General features: G+C 45.8%; 4 long non-coding RNA genes across 4 annotated transcripts; all 4 read left to right on the top strand.

Moving 5' to 3' along the window:
* Positions 1-49: 49 nt before the first annotated feature.
* Positions 50-2102, top strand: LOC136631512 (uncharacterized). The gene is made up of 3 exons (XR_010793038.1): positions 50-156; positions 1889-1955; positions 2036-2102. It is a non-coding gene; the product is annotated as an uncharacterized lncRNA (long non-coding RNA).
* A 179-nt stretch (positions 2103-2281) lies between these two features.
* LOC136631513 (uncharacterized) lies at positions 2282-4346 on the top strand. Its single transcript, XR_010793039.1, has 3 exons — positions 2282-2331; positions 4059-4125; positions 4206-4346. It is a non-coding gene; the product is annotated as an uncharacterized lncRNA (long non-coding RNA).
* Positions 4347-6556: 2210 nt separating this feature from the next.
* LOC136631510 (uncharacterized) lies at positions 6557-8723 on the top strand. Its single transcript, XR_010793036.1, has 3 exons — positions 6557-6676; positions 8410-8476; positions 8557-8723. It is a non-coding gene; the product is annotated as an uncharacterized lncRNA (long non-coding RNA).
* Positions 8724-8732: 9 nt separating this feature from the next.
* LOC136631511 (uncharacterized) lies at positions 8733-17498 on the top strand. The gene is made up of 3 exons (XR_010793037.1): positions 8733-8852; positions 17286-17352; positions 17433-17498. It is a non-coding gene; the product is annotated as an uncharacterized lncRNA (long non-coding RNA).
* Positions 17499-17597: the final 99 nt, after the last annotated feature.

Here is a 17597-nt window from a genome sequence, read left to right as displayed (position 1 = left end):
AACAAACAGCATTGATTGTAACTGGTTACATCACCTCCTATTGGACACTTGTGGTATAATGTCCGAAAGGTATCATATTCCACAACGGCCAAGAGGTGAAGACTCAGTCTAAGTTGAAGGTCTCTCTACCGGGAATGTGATCTTCTCATCTCCAATGTAGGTCCTCCTCCAGTGAATTGGCTGTTGGGCGATCTCCTTCTAGCTGTTGGGCGATCTCCTTCTAGCTGTTGGGTGATCTCTTTCTGGCTTTTGGGTGATCTCCTTCTGGTTGTTGGGCGACCTCCTTCTGGCTTTTGGGTGATCACCTTCTGGCTATTGGGCGATCTCCTACTGGCTGTTGGGCGATCTTCCTTTGAATTAGCTGCTCTGCAATGTTCCTATGGCTCCTTCTCTGCTGTTTGAACTGCTCTTCACTGTGTCATGGAATATATTGGTTAGTATTCCATTATGATGTCACAATTCCCTTGTGACATCATCATTTCAATGCATTGTTACAAAGTTAGTGTAGAATGCGTGTGGGCTAAAAAGGGGAGGAGCTTACTGGCTTACATCAAACAATGTCAGAGTTCTCGTGCAGCCTGTTTATACAGGCAGATGCATCGTTTGCCCGTTTAAATGAGGAATCGTTCAATCGTTCACATTCGCTATACAGGTGACTGAGAACGACTGAATGATTGATATTTAAACTGAACGATTAATGAACGAGTCAATGATGATTTTTATGCCTGCATAAAATGAATGATGAATGAAAATAAATGATCGCCGTTTAGACATTGCCTGCGTTTTTCACTCATTTGGATGATTGTTCCGTGTAAAAAGGGCTTTAAGTGGTAAAGGCCAGAAGAGTTAGCAGCATCACCTGACATTAATATTAGCCTCATGCCAAATTTCAAGTTAGAGACTTAGATTAGGTACGTTACATAGGGGTGCACTTACTTTTGCACTTGGCGTCACAAATTGATTATTTAATGCTAAGTGCAAAAGTAAGTGAGCCCCCCCACCCTCTATGTTTTGTAACTTACCAGTATAGTACAAGCGTTTAAATTTGGCACAAGCATTCTTTAGGTCCTTAAAAGGAACTTGATTATACAATTCTAAGGTCAAGGGTAAGTGATCCCCTATATCATATAACTTCCTGGTGTCGTATAAGTGTTAAATTTGACACGAACATTCTTTAGGTCCTACATAGGAAAAGTAAAGGGGTCACAAATTGAATATTCAATGCTCTTTACTTTTCCTATGTGGGACTTAAAGAATGCTTCTGTCAAATTTCATGCTTGTACGGCACTAGGAAATTATATAACATCAGGGGTCACTTACCCTTGCAATTAGAATTGTATAATCTAGTTCCTTTTTAGGACCTAAAGAATGTTTGTCCTAAATTTAAACGCTTGTACGACACCGGGAAGTTACATAACATAATAACATAGGGGGTCACTTACTTTTGCAGATAGCATTGAATAATCAAGTTTTGACCCCTTTACTTTTCCTATTTATGACCAATAGAATACTTGTGCCAAATTTCACGCTTGTGCGCCTTACGACAAGCTACATAACATATGGGGTGCAGTTACTTTTGCATGCAGCATTGAATAATAAAGTTCTGACCCCTTTACTTTTCCTATTTTGGAACCAAAGAATACCCGTGTCAAATTTCACACTTTTATGACAGCGGGAAGCTACATAACGTAGGGAGTCACTTACTTTTGCATTTAGCATTAAATAATCAAGCTGTAACTCCTTTAGTTTTCCTATTTAGGACCTAAAGTATGATTGTGTCAAATGTAACGCTTGTTTGAAACCGGGAAGTTGCATAACATAGGGGGTACTTGCTTTTGCACTTAGCATTGAATAATCAAGTTGTGACCCCTTTACTTTTCTTATATAGGACCCAAAGAATGCTCCTGCCAAATGTCAAGTTTGTACAACATCTGGAAGTTAGAGAATTACATTAGGTACATTACATAGGGTTGCCAATACTTTTGCACTTAGCATTGAATAATTGAGTTGTGACCCTTTTACTTTTCTTTTTTAGGATTAAAGAATTTTCATGCCGAATTTCAAGTTTATACGACACCGGGAAGTTGGAGAAATAGTGGCGAGACAGTGAGTGAATGAATGAATGAGTGAGTCGCGTTCAATCAAGTCTCAATGGATTTTATTAAGAAACTAAAGAACAAACAGCATTGATTGTAACTGGTTACATCACCTCCTATTGGACACTTGTGGTATAATGTCCGAAAGGTATCATATTCCACAACGGCCAAGAGGTGAAGACTCGGTCTAAGTTGAAGGTCTCTCTACCGGGAATGTGATCTTCTCATCTCCAATGTAGGTCCTCCTCCAGTGAATTGGCTGTTGGGCGATCTCCTTCTAGCTGTTGGGCGATCTCCTTCTAGCTGTTGGGTGATCTCTTTCTGGCTTTTGGGTGATCTCCTTCTGGTTGTTGGGCGACCTCCTTCTGGCTTTTGGGTGATCACCTTCTGGCTATTGGGCGATCTCCTTCTGGCTGTTGGGCGATCTTCCTTTGAATTAGCTGCTCTGCAATGTTCCTATGGCTCCTTCTCTGCTGTTTGAACTGCTCTTCACTGTGTCATGGAATATATTGGTTAGCATTCCATTATGATGTCACAATTCCCTTGTGACATCATCATTTCAATGCATTGTTACAAAGTTAGTGTAGAATGCGTGTGGGCTAAAAAGGGGAGGAGCTTACTGGCTTACATCACATAATGTCAGAGTTCTCGTGCAGCCTGTTTATACAGGCAGATGCATCGTTTGCCCGTTTAAATGAGGAATCGTTCAATCGTTCACATTCGCTATACAGGTGACTGAGAACGACTGAATGATTGATATTTAAACTGAACGATTAATGAACGAGTCAATGATGATTTTTATGCCTGCATAAAATGAATGATGAATGAAAATAAATGATCGCCGTTTAGACATTGACTGCGTTTTTCACTCATTTGGATGATTGTTCCGTGTAAAAAGGGCTTTAAGTGGTAAAGGCCAGAAGAGTTAGCAGCATCACCTGACATTAATATTAGCCTCATGCCAAATTTCAAGTTAGAGACTTAGATTAGGTACGTTACATAGGGGTGCACTTACTTTTGCACTTGGCGTCACAAATTGATTATTTAATGCTAAGTGCAAAAGTAAGTGAGCCCCCCCACCCTCTATGTTTTGTAACTTACCAGTATAAAACAAGCGTTTAAATTTGGCACAAGCATTCTTTAGGTCCTTAAAAGGAACTTGATTATACAATTCTAAGGTCAAGGGTAAGTGATCCCCTATATCATATAACTTCCTGGTGTCGTATAAGTGTTAAATTTGACACGAACATTCTTTAGGTCCTACATAGGAAAAGTAAAGGGGTCACAAATTGAATATTCAATGCTCTTTACTTTTCCTATGTGGGACTTAAAGAATGCTTCTGTCAAATTTCATGCTTGTACGGCACTAGGAAATTATATAACATCGGGGGTCACTTACCCTTGCAATTAGAATTGTATAATCTAGTTCCTTTTTAGGACCTAAAGAATGTTTGTCCAAAATTTAAACGCTTGTACGACACCGGGAAGTTACATAACATAATAACATAGGGGGTCACTTACTTTTGCAGATAGCATTGAATAATCAAGTTTTGACCCCTTTACTTTTCCTATTTATGACCAATAGAATACTTGTGCCAAATTTCACGCTTGTGCGCCTTACGACAAGCTACATAACATATGGGGTGCACTTACTTTTGCATGCAGCATAGAATAATAAAGTTCTGACCCCTTTACTTTTCCTATTTTGGAAGAATACCCGTGTCAAATTTCACACTTTTATGACAGCGGGAAGCTACATAACGTAGGGAGTCACTTACTTTTGCATTTAGCATTAAATAATCAAGCTGTAACTCCTTTAGTTTTCCTATTTAGGACCTAAAGTATGATTGTGTCAAATTTAACGCTTGTTTGAAACCGGGAAGTTGCATAACAAAGGGGGTACTTGCTTTTGCACTTAGCATTGAATAATCAAGTTGTGACCCCTTTACTTTTCTTATATAGGACCCAAAGAATGCTCCTGCCAAATGTCAAGTTTGTACAACATCTGGAAGTTAGAGAATTACATTAGGTACATTACATAGGGTTGCCAATACTTTTGCACTTAGCATTGAATAATTGAGTTGTGACCCTTTTACTTTTCTTTTTTAGGATTAAAGAATTTTCATGCCGAATTTCAAGTTTATACGACACCGGGAAGTTGGAGAAATAGTGGCGAGACAGTGAGTGAATGAATGAATGAGTGAGTCGCGTTCAATCAAGTCTCAATGGATTTTATTAAGAAACTAAAGAACAAACAGCATTGATTGTAACTGGTTACATCACCTCCTATTGGACACTTGTGGTATAATGTCCGAAAGGTATCATATTCCACAACGGCCAAGAGGTGAAGACTCAGTCTAAGTTGAAGGTCTCTCTACCGGGAATGTGATCTTCTCATCTCCAATGTAGGTCCTCCTCCAGTGAATTGGCTGTTGGGCGATCTCCTTCTAGCTGTTGGGCGATCTCCTTCTAGCTGTTGGGTGATCTCTTTCTGGCTTTTGGGTGATCTCCTTCTGGTTGTTGGGCGACCTCCTTCTGGCTTTTGGGTGATCACCTTCTGGCTATTGGGCGATCTCCTTCTGGCTGTTGGGCAATCTTCCTTTGAATTAGCTGCTCTGCAATGTTCCTATGGCTCCTTCTCTGCTGTTTGAACTGCTCTTCACTGTGTCATGGAATATATTGGTTAGCATTCCATTATGATGTCACAATTCCCTTGTGACATCATCATTTCAATGCATTGTTACAAAGTTAGTGTAGAATGCGTGTGGGCTAAAAAGGGGAGGAGCTTACTGGCTTACATCAAACAATGTCAGAGTTCTCGTGCAGCCTGTTTATACAGGCAGATGCATCATTGGCTCGTTTAAATGAGGAATCGTTCAGTCGTTCACATTCCCTATACAGGTGACTGAGAACGACTGAATGATTGATATTTAAACTGAACGATTAATGAACGAGACAATGATGATTTTTATGCCTGCATAAAATGAATGATGAATGAAAATAAATGATCGCCGTTTAGACATTGACTGCGTTTTTCATTTATTTGGATGATTGTTCCGTGTAAAAAGGGCCTTAAGTGGTAAAGGCCAGAAGAGTTAGCAGCATCACCTGACATTAATATTAGCCTCATGCCAAATTTCAAGTTAGAGACTTAGATTAGGTACGTTACATAGGGGTGCACTTACTTTTGCACTTGGCGTCACAAATTGATTATTTAATGCTAAGTGCAAAAGTAAGTGAGCCCCCCCACCCTCTATGTTTTGTAACTTACCAGTATAGTACAAGCGTTTAAATTTGGCACAAGCATTCTTTAGGTCCTTAAAAGGAACTTGATTATACAATTCTAAGGTCAAGGGTAAGTGATCCCCTATATCATATAACTTCCTGGTGTCGTATAAGTGTTAAATTTGACACGAACATTCTTTAGGTCCTACATAGGAAAAGTAAAGGGGTCACAAATTGAATATTCAATGCTCTTTACTTTTCCTATGTGGGACTTAAAGAATGCTTCTGTCAAATTTCATGCTTGTACGGCACCAGGAAATTATATAACATCGGGGGTCACTAACCCTTGCAATTAGAATTGTATAATCTAGTTCCTTTTTAGGACCTAAAGAATGTTTGTGCCAAATTTAAACGCTTGTACGACACCGGGAAGTTACATAACATAATAACATAGGGGGTCACTTACTTTTGCAGTTAGCATTGAATAATCAAGTTTTGACCCCTTTACTTTTCCTATTTATGACCAATAGAATACTTGTGCCAAATTTCACGCTTGTGCGCCTTACGACAAGCTACATAACATATGGGGTGCACTTACTTTTGCATGCAGCATTGAATAATAAAGTTCTGACCCCTTTACTTTTCCTATTTTGGAACCAAAGAATACCCATGTCAAATTTCACACTTTTATGACAGCGGGAAGCTACATAACGTAGGGAGTCACTTACTTTTGCATTTAGCATTAAATAATCAAGCTGTAACTCCTTTAGTTTTCCTATTTAGGACCTAAAGTATGATTGTGTCAAATGTAACGCTTGTTTGAAACCGGGAAGTTGCATAACATAGGGGGTACTTGCTTTTGCACTTAGCATTGAATAATCAAGTTGTGACCCCTTTACTTTTCTTATATAGGACCCAAAGAATGCTCCTGCCAAATGTCAAGTTTGTACAACATCGGTAAGTTAGAGAATTACATTAGGTACATTACATAGGGTTGCCAATACTTTTGCACTTCGCATTGAATAATTGAGTTGTGACCCTTTTACTTTTCTTTTTTAGGATTAAAGAATTTTCATGCCGAATTTCAAGTTTATACGACACCGGGAAGTTGGAGAAATAGTGGCGAGACAGTGAGTGAATGAATGAATGAGTGAGTCGCGTTCAATCAAGTCTCAATGGATTTTATTAAGAAACTAAAGAACAAACAGCATTGATTGTAACTGGTTACATCACCTCCTATTGGACACTTGTGGTATAATGTCCGAAAGGTATCATATTCCACAACGGCCAAGAGGTGAAGACTCAGTCTAAGTTGAAGGTCTCTCTACCGGGAATGTGATCTTCTCATCTCCAATGTAGGTCCTCCTCCAGTGAATTGGCTGTTGGGCGATCTCCTTCTAGCTGTTGGGCGATCTCCTTCTAGCTGTTGGGTGATCTCTTTCTGGCTTTTGGGTGATCTCCTTCTGGTTGTTGGGCGACCTCCTTCTGGCTTTTGGGTGATCACCTTCTGGCTAATGGGCGATCTCCTTCTGGCTGTTGGGCGATCTTCCTTTGAATTAGCTGCTCTGCAATGTTCCTATGGCTCCTTCTCTGCTGTTTGAACTGCTCTTCACTGTGTCATGGAATATATTGGTTAGCATTCCATTATGATGTCACAATTCCCTTGTGACATCATCATTTCAATGCATTGTTACAAAGTTAGTGTAGAATGCGTGTGGGCTAAAAAGGGGAGGAGCTTACTGGCTTACATCAAACAATGTCAGAGTTCTCGTGCAGCCTGTTTATACAGGCAGATGCATCGTTTGCCCGTTTAAATGAGGAATCGTTCAATCGTTCACATTCGCTATACAGGTGACTGAGAACGACTGAATGATTGATATTTAAACTGAACGATTAATGAACGAGTCAATGATGATTTTTATGCCTGCATAAAATGAATGATGAATGAAAATAAATGATCGCCGTTTAGACATTGACTGCGTTTTTCATTTATTTGGATGATTGTTCCGTGTAAAAAGGGCCTTAAGTGGTAAAGGCCAGAAGAGTTAGCAGCATCACCTGACATTAATATTAGCCTCATGCCAAATTTCAAGTTAGAGACTTAGATTAGGTACGTTACATAGGGGTGCACTTACTTTTGCACTTGGCGTCACAAATTGATTATTTAATGCTAAGTGCAAAAGTAAGTGAGCCCCCCCCACCCTCTATGTTTTGTAACTTACCAGTATAGTACAAGCGTTTAAATTTGGCACAAGCATTCTTTAGGTCCTTAAAAGGAACTTGATTATACAATTCTAAGGTCAAGGGTAAGTGATCCCCTATATCATATAACTTCCTGGTGTCGTATAAGTGTTAAATTTGACACGAACATTCTTTAGGTCCTACATAGGAAAAGTAAAGGGGTCACAAATTGAATATTCAATGCTCTTTACTTTTCCTATGTGGGACTTAAAGAATGCTTCTGTCAAATTTCATGCTTGTACGGCACTAGGAAATTATATAACATCGGGGGTCACTTACCCTTGCAATTAGAATTGTATAATCTAGTTCCTTTTTAGGACCTAAAGAATGTTTGTCCTAAATTTAAACGCTTGTACGACACCGGGAAGTTACATAACATAATAACATAGGGGGTCACTTACTTTTGCAGTTAGCATTGAATAATCAAGTTTTGACCCCTTTACTTTTCCTATTTATGACCAATAGAATACTTGTGCCAAATTTCACGCTTGTGCGCCTTACGACAAGCTACATAACATATGGGGTGCACTTACTTTTGCATGCAGCATTGAATAATAAAGTTCTGACCCCTTTACTTTTCCTATTTTGGAACCAAAGAATACCCGTGTCAAATTTCACACTTTTATGACAACAGGAAGCTACATAACGTAGGGAGTCACTTACTTTTGCATTTAGCATTAAATAATCAAGCTGTAACTCCTTTAGTTTTCCTATTTAGGACCTAAAGTATGATTGTGTCAAATTTAACGCTTGTTTGAAACCGGGAAGTTGCATAACATAGGGGGTACTTGCTTTTGCACTTAGCATTGAATAATCAAGTTGTGACCCCTTTACTTTTCTTATATAGGACCCAAAGAATGCTCCTGCCAAATGTCAAGTTTGTACAACATCTGGAAGTTAGAGAATTACATTAGGTACATTACATAGGGTTGCCAATACTTTTGCACTTAGCATTGAATAATTGAGTTGTGACCCTTTTACTTTTCTTTTTTAGGATTAAAGAATTTTCATGCCGAATTTCAAGTTTATACGACACCGGGAAGTTGGAGAAATAGTGGCGAGACAGTGAGTGAATGAATGAATGAGTGAGTCGCGTTCAATCAAGTCTCAATGGATTTTATTAAGAAACTAAAGAACAAACAGCATTGATTGTAACTGGTTACATCACCTCCTATTGGACACTTGTGGTATAATGTCCGAAAGGTATCATATTCCACAACGGCCAAGAGGTGAAGACTCAGTCTAAGTTGAAGGTCTCTCTACCGGGAATGTGATCTTCTCATCTCCAATGTAGGTCCTCCTCCAGTGAATTGGCTGTTGGGCGATCTCCTTCTAGCTGTTGGGCGATCTCCTTCTAGCTGTTGGGTGATCTCTTTCTGGCTTTTGGGTGATCTCCTTCTGGTTGTTGGGCGACCTCCTTCTGGCTTTTGGGTGATCACCTTCTGGCTATTGGGCGATCTCCTTCTGGCTGTTGGGCGATCTTCCTTTGAATTAGCTGCTCTGCAATGTTCCTATGGCTCCTTCTCTGCTGTTTGAACTGCTCTTCACTGTGTCATGGAATATATTGGTTAGCATTCCATTATGATGTCACAATTCCCTTGTGACATCATCATTTCTCGCTCGTGTCATTGGGGTACACAGCAAAGACCGTGGGATATAGCTTCTGCCACTAGGAGGCGACACTAAGCACAAAAAGTTAGCCCCGCCCTCTGGCTATATCCCTCCTGCTGACAGCAGGCTAATTAGTTTTTAGCTTAGTGTCTCGTAGGAGGACGGTCGTGCCCGTTAGGGCTGCTTTAAGGGCCAGGGTTAGATGGAGAGGCAGGACGCTCCCCATCAAACCCGAACGGAGAGGAGGGCGAACAACCTCGGGTTTGTCCAGGTTGCTTCTTGCCCGGCCCGCCTCAGAAGGAAAGGTGGCACATCCGGGTCGTATATATCCGCATGTGGCCCGCCAGCGTGAGCCCCCCTATGTTTGGTGCAGAGGTCCGCATCCCCTTCCCATGGGCAGGCGATGTTACAGGGGTAGGCTGCTGGAACTGGGGAGCCGCCTTATCTTCCAGCAAGAACGCAGGAGGTAAGTATGCGCTGGCGACCCCCCTCCCCTCCCCTCCCCTCCCCTCTCCTCTCCCCTCCCTGGCTCTCCCAGTATGTCGCTTTTGCATGCGTACCTTGTGGGCTGCAGCGAGGCGCAGGGATAGGCGCAGGCGGACAGGCTCCTTTTCGCGGGGGTTGTATCCGCTATGTATGGCTGCGGATATTCAGGGCACTGGTTTCAGGCACAAGCCGGCGGGGGGGCGTGGCCTCGTAGGCATGGCACCTCAGGCGGCGGCAGCAACAACTTCAGGATGCCCTGGTCTTCCGGCTCCCTGCATGGGCTCCCGGCAGGAGTTCCTGCGAGGCAGCCCCGGGCGAGGCAATGCCGGGAGCGGAGGGGGCGTGGCCACGCCCACATGACGTGTGGGGGCGTGGTTTCACGGTGATTCCTCCGTGGGGGCGTGGCCACGCCCATGTGACGCTGGGGGCGTGGCCTCGTGGCGTGGGTGCGGCAGAATGCTGCCTTCATTGACTCCATGTAGGGGGCGTGGCCTTATCGGCAATGCACGCCGCCCTGCCCCTCCCCCTTCCTCCCTCAGCACAGGTGAAGGGGGATGACATCAAAGAAGCAGCCTATTGGGGACAGCGCGCGCCAGGACTTAAAAACCTCCCTGCTGCTCCACTCCTTGCTGCCTTTTCTGCTCAGCTTATACGCTGCACAGCTCAAGCTTCAGGAAAGAAAGCCCTTCAGCACCTGCAGTCTCCCAACCCAGCGGCTCCCCGGACCTCTTCGGACCTCGGCAAGGACCTGGGTAAGCTCTGCCTGGCGGCTAGCTCCCCTCTTTCGCTGCGTATCCCTCCTGCTGGCGGTTGGCATAGCAGAGGATAGCTCGCAGTTTTCTTTGCCCGGTGAAACCCCAGCACCATGTCTGACCCCAGAGCCCTGGAAGCTGGACCAGGGACAGCAAGAGTAACGCACTTTGCTTGCTCACGCTGTAACCTAAAGTTCGCATGCGGACAGGCTGAGCCCTTTTGTAGAGATTGTTCCCCTGCGAAACAGGCGGCTGGGCAGGGCATCCCCCCCGCAGTTCAGCCCCCAGCTGTGGCCGAGCCGGAATGGGCCCGCTCCTTGTCAATGGCGGTGTCTGACCTCACTCGGGCATCTGGCGCAATTTTGGAAAGGTTAGCGCAGGACGCCTCCGGTTCATGTGAGGAGTGTGGCCGTAGACGTAAACGGGTCAGGCCTTCGGACTCACGGCGGCCCTCCCGATCACCATCCTCCTCGTCGCTTTTGCGCTCTTCTGGCACTAGGTCGCGGCGCTCGTCGGCAGAAGAGGATGTTTCGGACGAGGAATGGTCTGAATCTTCCTCAGACTCTGTTGTGGAGGAGGATCAGGTCCCAAAATTTTCTGCGATGGTGGAGAGCTTAGTGGTTGCGGTGCGTGACACTTTTCAGCTCACTGAACAGGAACCATAGGCATCTGGAATATCGTTTTCTTTCAGGCAGCCTAGACGCTCTCCAAAAACCTTTCCTCCTCATGAGGACTTTGACAAGGTCCTATCTAAGGAGTGGAAGGCACCGAATAAGCGTTTTTCCAAGATAGGTTACTTGGACGGGAAATATCCCTTCCCGCAGGACTTAGTGGAGAAGTGGTCGGTCCCACCGCTAGTGGATCCACCCATTTCGCGCCTGGCTAAGCACACGGTGCTACCCACGGCAGAGTCCTCCTCCCTCAGGGATCCCAAGGATCGAGGAGTCGAGGCCTTAGCAAAGACCGTTTTTGAGGCGGCAGGGTCAGCTCTTAGGCCTGTGTTTGCCTCGTCCTGGGTCAGTAAGGCTGTTACTGACTGGGCAAAGCGGTTACGAGAAGGAATCCTCGAAGGGGCAGCGTCCGAGGATCTGGTGGGCATTACACACCAGATTGAACAAGCGGGCATGTTTCTCTGTGAGGCCTCTATGGATACAGCCAGGCTGGCGGCCCGAGCCTCCGCGGCATCGGTGGCGACTCGCCGGACCCTATGGTTAAAATCGTGGGATGCGGACGCTTCCTCCAAGGGGTCGTTAATCAGTATGCCCTTTGTAGGATCTCGTCTGTTCGGCACCAAGCTAGACGAGCTAATCTCAGAGGCTACGGGGGGAAAGAGCTCGCTTTTGCCGCAGAACCGTCCAAAACGGTCATCTCCGCAGCACAGACGTTTTCGTTCCTATCGCCGGACGAGTCCTCGTAGGGTGGAGAGGAAGGGTCTACAGGAGCGGGAACAAAGGAAGGTTCCTTCCTTTAAACCAAAGTCCTCTTGGCGGGGGCCCCAGCCCGCAAAGGGTACCAAAAGCAAGCCCTCCGCATGAGGGACTGCCCCCACCTGTTTCGGACAAGGTGGGGGGACGGCTTCTCCAATTCAGCCAGGTCTGGTCGTCTCAGATCTCAGACACTTGGGTACAGGAAGTCGTGTCCAAGGGCTATGCGATAGAGTTCCTTTCACAACCGCACGACCGCTTCTTTCGGTCCAGAACCCCGGGGGACCCATGGAAGGCAGCAGCTTTTCTCGGAGCGGTCCGCTCTCTCTATTTACAGGGGGTGGTGGTGCGAGTGCCCCCCGAACAATACTTCACGGGGTTCTACTCAAATCTTTTTGTGGTCCCCAAAAAGGACGGCTCCGTCCGTCCGGTTCTGGACCTAAAGAAGCTGAACAGGTTCGTAGCGGTCCGTCATTTCCGCATGGAGTCGGTACGAGCGGTCATCGCATCCTTGGAGGCAGGGGAATTCCTGTCTTCGATAGACATCCAGGATGCATATTTACATATCCCCATTTGTCAGGCGCACCAGCGCTTCCTCCGGTTCGCAGTACAGGAAGAGCACTTCCAATTTGCGGCATTGCCATTCGGGCTGGCGACAGCTCCCAGGGTGTTTACAAGAGTCTTAGCGGCAGTGATGGCAATCTTGCATTCCAGGGGGGTTGTTGCCATGCCGTATCTAGACGACATTCTGGTGAAAGCCCCGACCCAGCGGGACAACCTGGAGAGCCTGCAGATTGCCCTGGACACGCTTACCAGGTTCGGTTGGCTGATCAATTTCAAGAAATCGTCTCTTGTGCCAGCTCAACGCATGCAGTACCTGGGGATGTGCTTCGACACGGCACGAGGTCGAGTGATTCTCCCGGAAGCAAAATGTCAGCTGCTTCAGAGGCAGGTGCGGTCCCTTCTATCGCAGCGACCGGTGGCGATCCACCATGCGATGAGGGTTTTGGGACTGATGGTATCGTCTTTCGAGGCGATTCCATTTTCCCAGTTCCACTCCCGCCCCCTGCAGTGGGCGATACTGTCAAGGTGGGACAGGTTAGCACGATCCCTCGAGCGGAAGATAAGGATTCCGCCAGGTGTTCAGCAGTCGCTCCAGTGGTGGTTGGACTCGCCACGTATCCAGCAGGGCAGGTCGTTCCTGCCCCTGCAGTGGCAGGTGCTGGCTACAGATGCCAGCATGACAGGCTGGGGGTGCACGCTGGGGGATCTGGTAGCACAGGGAACCTGGTCCACGCAGGAGTCCTGTCTCCAGATAAACGTCCTGGAGCTGCGAGCAATACTCCGGGCCTTGCAGCATTTCGTGCACCGGCTGGAGGGAACTCCAGTGCGAATCCAGTCAGACAATGCGACCGCGGTGGCTTACATAAACCATCAAGGCGGGACCCGCAGCAGGGGAGCCATGAAAGAAGTAGAGGGAATTCTGTCATGGGCCGAGAAACATCTTCCAGCGATATCGGCAGTCTTCATTCCCGGGGTCGAAAATTGGGCGGCCGACTTCCTCAGCAGGGAGGAGGTCGACCCAGGAGAATGGGGGCTACATCCCGAGGTATTTCAGGAAGTATGCCTAAGATGGGGTCAGCCAGATGTGGACCTGATGGCGTCTCGCTTCAATCAGAAGCTTCCAGCCTATCTGGCCAGGTCAAGGGACCCCAGAGCTCTAGCAGCAGATGCGCTAACGGCTCAATGGACGGGGTTTCATTACCCCTATGTCTTCCCACCAATTCCTCTCATTCCACGGTTGCTCAGGAGAATCAGGAAGGAAGGGCTACCTGTGATTCTCATAGCCCCAGATTGGCCGCGAAGAACGTGGTACGCGGAGCTCATGGACATGGTAGCAGACGCGCCCTGGCGATTACCCCTGCGAAAGGATCTTCTCTCTCAGGGTCTCCTCTACCACCAGAATTTAGCTACACTGCGTTTGACGGCGTGGCAGTTGAGACCGCGGTACTGAGAGCAAGGGGCTTCTCAGACCCAGTTATCCAGACTATGATTAAGGCTAGGAAGCCGTCGTCATTGAAGGTATATCACCGGGTGTGGAGAACATTCTTTCGCTGGTGCGAGCAGAAAGGGGCGCACCCGATGCATTTTTCGTTGGCCCGTCTCCTGTCGTTTCTCCAAGACGGGTTGGGCTTGGGCCTGAGCCTCAGCTCCCTTAAGGGACAGGTTTCGGCTTTGTCAGTTTTGTTTCAGCGACCTTTGGCTTCAAGGTCGGCGGTGCGCACCTTTTTACAGGGAGTTCCTCATACGGCACCCCCTTTCCGGTCTCCGGTGCCACCTTGGGACCTTAACCTGGTTCTGGATGCCTTGCAGGCCCATCCGTTTGAACCATTAGCGGAGGTACCGTGGCGCTTGCTATCCTGGAAGGTCGCTTTCCTTGTGGCAGTTACCTCCCTTCGTAGGGTTTCGGAGATTGCGGCACTATCGGCAAAGCCACCCTTTACGGTTTTTCACCAGGATAAAGGGGTTGTCCCGCGGCAGCAAGTGGGTCTATACACTTCTGTATGGCCATAATAATGCACTTTGTAATATACATTGTGCATTAATTATGAGCCATACAGAAGTTATAAAAAGTTTTTTACTTACCTGCTCCGTTGCTGGCGTCCTCGTCTCCATGGAGCCGACTAATTTTCGCCCTCCGATGGCCAAATTAGCCGCGCTTGCGCAGTCCGGGTCTTCTGCAGTCTTCTATGGAGCCGCTCGTGCAGAATGCAGGCTCCGTGTAGCTCCGCCCCGTCACGTGCCGATTCCAGCCAATCAGGAGGCTGGAATCGGCAATGGACCGCACAGAAGAGCTGCGGTCCACGGAGACAGAGGATCCCGGCGGCCATCTTCAGCGGTAAGTATTGAAGTCACCGGAGCGCGGGGATTAAGGTAAGCGCTCCGGTAAGCTTTCTTTACCTCCCTGCATCGGGGTTGTCTCGCGCCGACCGGGTGGGGGGTTGAAAAAAAAAAAAACCCGTTTCGGCGCGGGACAACCCCTTAAGGTGGTGTTGCGACCGGTGCAATCTTTTCTCCCAAAGGTGGTGTCTACCTTTCACATTAATGAGGACATTGTACTGCCATCATTTTGTCCAAAGGCGGTTCACCCTAGGGAACGGGCTCTGCACACCTTAGACCTAGTCCGCGCTCTAAGGACATATTTGGACCAGACAGCGTCCTTCCGGCGCTCGGATTCCCTGTTCGTGATACCGGATGGTCCGAGACGGGGCCTTGCGGCATCAAAGGTGACTATTGCTCGCTGGATCCGTTCAGCAGTGGTGGAAGCCTACCGGGCCAGGGCTGAGGCACCGCCATTCCAGGTGACGGCACATTCCGCCACAGCAGTGGGGGCGTCATGGGCGGTAAATCACGGTGCCTCAGTATCACAGGTGTGTAAGGCAGCTACCTGGGCATCCCTGCACACCTTTTCTAAGTTTTATCAGTTACATACGTTTGCGTCAGCCGACGCTTCGCTGGGTCGAAAGGTTTTACAGACGGCTGTAAACTGACCGCATGCGCTTATGATATATTTGTACCCACCCTTGGGGACGGCTGTGGGACGTCCCACGGTCTTTGCTGTGTACCCCAATGACACGAGCGACAAAAGAGGATTTTTTACTCACCGTAAAATCTCTTTCTCGTCTCGTCATTGGGGGACACAGCACCCGCCCCTCTTTCTTTATATGACACAGTGGTGGTCCTGGACGGACTCCGGATTCTGTAAGTCGCACATGGTGCTGCGTGTTTTTCATTACAGTTAAATTTTTTGTTGATGTGTCATATGACTAACTATTGTTGTCTCTCTGTTCCTGCATGGCTATTCCAACTGCTGGCATGACAAACTAATTAGCCTGCTGTCGGCAGGAGGGATATAGCCAGAGGGCGGGGCTAACTTTTTGTGCTTAGTGTCGCCTCCTAGTGGCAGAAGCTATATCCCACGGTCTTTGCTGTGTCCCCCAATGACGAGACGAGAAAGAGATTTTACGGTGAGTAAAAAATCCTACTTTCAATGCATTGTTACAAAGTTAGTGTAGAATGCGTGTGGGCTAAAAAGGGGAGGAGCTTACTGGCTTACATCAAACAATGTCAGAGTTCTCGTGCAGCCTGTTTATACAGGCAGATGCATCGTTTGCCCGTTTAAATGAGGAATCGTTCAATCGTTCACATTCGCTATACAGGTGACTGAGAACGACTGAATGATTGATATTTAAACTGAACGATTAATGAACGAGTCAATGATGATTTTTATGCCTGCATAAAATGAATGATGAATGAAAATAAATGATCGCCGTTTAGACATTGACTGCGTTTTTCACTCATTTGGATGATTGTTCCGTGTAAAAAGGGCCTTAAGTGGTAAAGGCCAGAAGAGTTAGCAGCATCACCTGACATTAATATTAGCCTCATGCCAAATTTCAAGTTAGAGACTTAGATTAGGTACGTTACATAGGGGTGCACTTACTTTTGCACTTGGCGTCACAAATTGATTATTTAATGCTAAGTGCAAAAGTAAGTGAGCCCCCCCACCCTCTATGTTTTGTAACTTACCAGTATAGTACAAGCGTTTAAATTTGGCACAAGCATTCTTTAGGTCCTTAAAAGGAACTTGATTATACAATTCTAAGGTCAAGGGTAAGTGATCCCCTATATCATATAACTTCCTGGTGTCGTATAAGTGTTAAATTTGACATGAATATTCTTTGGTCCTACATAGGAAAAGTAAAGGGGTCACAAATTGAATATTCAATGCTCTTTACTTTTCCTATGTGGGACTTAAAGAATGCTTCTGTCAAATTTCATGCTTGTACGGCACTAGGAAATTATATAACATCGGGGGTCACTTACCCTTGCAATTAGAATTGTATAATCTAGTTCCTTTTTAGGACCTAAAGAATGTTTGTCCTAAATTTAAACGCTTGTACGACACCGGGAAGTTACATAACATAATAACATAGGGGGTCACTTACTTTTGCAGTTAGCATTGAATAATCAAGTTTTGACCCCTTTACTTTTCCTATTTATGACCAATAGAATACTTGTGCCAAATTTCACGCTTGTGCGCCTTACGACAAGCTACATAACATATGGGGTGCACTTACTTTTGCATGCAGCATAGAATAATAAAGTTCTGACCCCTTTACTTTTCCTATTTTGGAAGAATACCCGTGTCAAATTTCACACTTTTATGACAGCGGGAAGCTACATAACGTAGGGAGTCACTTACTTTTGCATTTAGCATTAAATAATCAAGCTGTAACTCCTTTAGTTTTCCTATTTAGGACCTAAAGTATGATTGTGTCAAATTTAACGCTTGTTTGAAACCGGGAAGTTGCATAACATAGGGGGTACTTGCTTTTGCACTTAGCATTGAATAATCAAGTTGTGACCCCTTTACTTTTCTTATATAGGACCCAAAGAATGCTCCTGCCAAATGTCAAGTTTGTACAACATCTGGAAGTTAGAGAATTACATTAGGTACATTACATAGGGTTGCCAATACTTTTGCACTTCGCATTGAATAATTGAGTTGTGACCCTTTTACTTTTCTTTTTTAGGATTAAAGAATTTTCATGCCGAATTTCAAGTTTATACGACACCGGGAAGTTGGAGAAATAGTGGCGAGACAGTGAGTCAATGAATGAATGAGTGAGTTGCGTTCAATCAAGTCTCAGTGGATTTTATTAAGAAACTAAAGAACAAACAGCATTGATTGTAACTGG

This window comes from Eleutherodactylus coqui, chromosome 6 (genome assembly GCF_035609145.1).
Source record: "Eleutherodactylus coqui strain aEleCoq1 chromosome 6, aEleCoq1.hap1, whole genome shotgun sequence".
NCBI classification, from domain to species: Eukaryota; Metazoa; Chordata; class Amphibia; order Anura; family Eleutherodactylidae; genus Eleutherodactylus; species Eleutherodactylus coqui.
Note: the sequence above shows the minus strand (reverse complement) of the source record. Positions and strands in the feature narration are given on the sequence as shown.